Below are 3,481 nucleotides of genomic sequence, written 5' to 3' on the forward strand. Positions count from 1 at the left end.
GATATATATATATATATATATATATATATATATTAAATTTTGAAGATAATCACATGTCAACTTAAAAAAAAAGGTGACATGTCAAATTCTTACAAAAATATTCAAACTTTTTTAAAAAAATTCACATGCATTTATAAAAAATTGTGTCAATTTACATGCAAATAGTGTCAAAGTCACATATTGCATTTTTATTTTGTTATAAATTGATTGAATTGTAATTCACATGCAAATAGTGTAAGTTTTATTTTGTTATAAATTGATTGAATTGTAATTCACATTTAAATACTGTAATTTTTATTTTGTTATAAATTGATTGAATACAATTCACGTGCAAATAGTGTCAACTCAGAATGTTACACTTTTACTTTGTTATAAATTGATTGAATTGCTCATTCAAATTGCATTGTAGTTTTTCAAATTTCCAACATTCTTAAAAGCCTTTCTATTTTTCTAATTTTGTAAAGTTTTTAAAAGCCTTTTCTTTATAAGGTGAGTTTGAATTTATTTTATGTTTAATTTATTTAATTAATTTTATACTTTTATATGATATTGTGTATGATATTGTGGATATATTCAATCTTTTGGTACTTATATTAATGTTAATATTTCTTTTTATTTTTTTTGTATAGATATGCACCCGTCAAATGTATACGTACATCCTGGTCCAGTAGAGCATGATGTATTAAAAATTCAAGTTCATCATCGTTCCGAAAGAATTTGGAATGGTAGCATAAAAGAAGAGGGGTCTTGCTTATATATGCGTTGTGGTGATATTGAATTTTAACAACATATAAAATATCATCCATTACATTCTTGCATCCGTCAATATTTTGAAAATTGTAGATTTAAAGGAATTCTTGATGTAGGATGTGTGTCGTATGACTTCGGATTAATTTCTGCTTTAATTGAAATGTGGCGTCCAGAAACACATACTTTTCACATGCGAGCTGGCGAGGCTACCATAATTTTACAAGATGTTGAAATTTTATTCGGAATGGTAGTAGATGGTAGTCCTATAATTTTAAATGGAGCTGATTCTTTAGGGATTATAGGTAGACAAAAAATGATATTTGAATTAACAGGTTACTCGACACTGTTGTTTTTCTGGTGTTAGTAGATTGTTAACATATAAATTGATTGATTATATTGAAGGTTTGGATGGTATTAATGATCATGAGCATGAAGTGCAACAAAGATTTAGATTATAGGCAGCGAGTTTCATTTTTTTTAAAAAAAAAATGGAAATCGCTGCCTGACAGCGATTTTAAAAAAAAATAATTTAAAAATGAAAAGGCAGCGATTTTCTAAAAAATAAATTTTCTAAAAAATAAATTGAAAATCGCTGCCTATTGATTTTTTTTTTTTAAAAAATCACATTTTGTAAAATCGTTGCAGTAGCAGCGATTTTGCTTTTTTAGGTGGAGTAAATCGCTGCTATTGGCGGGATTCGAACCCTCGCCAATGGCTTCGCGCGCCTCTTATTGCAAAGGTTTAAACCAGCTCACCCACAACTACTTTTGTTCTATGGATGCTCATTTAAATTATAATAACATATGTATCATATTATCTATATATATATACAAAAAATTTCGGAAATCAATGGGTGCTCGAGCACCCGCGTCTGGCTTACTAGGTCCGCCCCTGAATATATTTAAACACCATTAATAAGAGAAAAAATAACAACGGTAGTACATTTAAACTCAATATATAATAGGCATGTTTCAGTTCACGTGTTGAATACATGTTTCACAATAGATGCTTTAAGACTTGATCTATCATTCTAGAGATATATAATTCAATTTAAAGAAAAAATCTTATAAAGAATCAATATATTAAAATCTATCTTCCCTTAAAATGTCTCCAAAATTAGTGAGTGCCTGTGTGCTCCTCATCTTGAGGAGAGACTTCCGTTAATTTCTGCTAGTATTTGGGTATAAATCATCATGGATACTGTGAGTACTTGGTTTAACATTGAATTGCGATTTATTTTAGGACTATCTCACATTTCTAGTTAGGGCCGGTAGGAATTAATAGGCGGATGCGTGTTTTGGATTGAGATTTAATTTATTTAGTTGATTGAATTTTTGATGAATCACATGATGATACGTATTAAATGAGAAGTATTATCATATTTGCTAATGAGACTGTTTGTAATAAGGGCATTACCAAAAAGATTGACACCAAATGTATTATGGAGCTAATAGGTTAACGAAGGATATTTTTGTATCAATTTCAATAGTTTAAGGATATTTTAAGTCCTTCTCCATTATTTTAAATTAGAGGTAAAATAAGTTTATATGGCAGTGAAATACGTCTAATTATGTAGTTTTTTCTTTAAAAATTGACCTATTAATTTATCTTTATAAAAATAAACTCCCTCTCTCTTACAAGCGCGTTCACACATGCAAATGAAATTTATAATTATATGATTACTTTAATATCACTTATATCTCATATAATGACTATTTTCACTGATATAAAATTTATTATTATTATTTCAAATTAATTTCTACTTTACTATTTATATCCAATAAACTCATTATGTTTTTTCTCAATGGGCTAACTGATAACCCCATTTGTAAATTAAATAATTATATACCATTTTGTATATAAAGTCATTGACTTAGAGTTTGATCTAGGGGTGGGCATTCGGTATTTCGCTTCGGTTCGGTTTTTTTTTTTCGGTTTTCGGTTTTTGTAAATTGTGTACCGAATACCGAACCGAAATATTTCGGTTCGGTTCGGTTTTTGTTAATTCGGTTCGGTTTTTTATTTCGGTTTTTTAATGGGCCTGTTTAGTGGGCTTTTTAAAATTTTAAACTTTACAATTTTTTCAATTTTTTGTTTGATTTTTCAACTTAATGGGCTTTGATATTTCAACTTAATGGGCTTTGATATTTCAACTTAAAGTTTCTTATTTTTTTAAAAAAATATATTTAATATTAATAATTATTAAATATAATATAATTTATAAATTATAATATAATATTTCGGTTTAAACCGAAATACCGAATTCCAAAGTAATATGTACCGAAAACCGAACCGAAATACCGAAAATACAAAAAATTAAACCGAAAACCGAAATACCGAAACCGAAATTCTGAAAAATTTCGGTTCGGTTCGGTGTTTCGGTTTTCCAGTTTTTATGCCCACCCCTAGTTTGATCTCCTACTTTTATTTTTAGTTGTCTTAAATACTTGGTTATTCTACAATGTAAAAATAATTATTTTTGAGCAAGATGTAACTTATGAACTCTTATGTATGATTTATTTGAATTGTCAACTTATTTCTAAGTGATTTTCAGTGGATTTTTTTGTGTCAAATCTTATCGGTTAAATTATAACGATAAAAAATCGATAAATCAATAACCGATAAGCTATATTTTAATGATTCTATAATGATTTAACATTTCTATAAATCGAAAGCAATAAACCATGCGAATAAACTTTAAAAGCGAATCGAACAGATCATTACTAGTCTC

Source organism: Solanum pennellii, chromosome 7 (assembly GCF_001406875.1).
Source record: "Solanum pennellii chromosome 7, SPENNV200".
NCBI classification, from domain to species: domain Eukaryota; kingdom Viridiplantae; phylum Streptophyta; class Magnoliopsida; order Solanales; family Solanaceae; genus Solanum; species Solanum pennellii.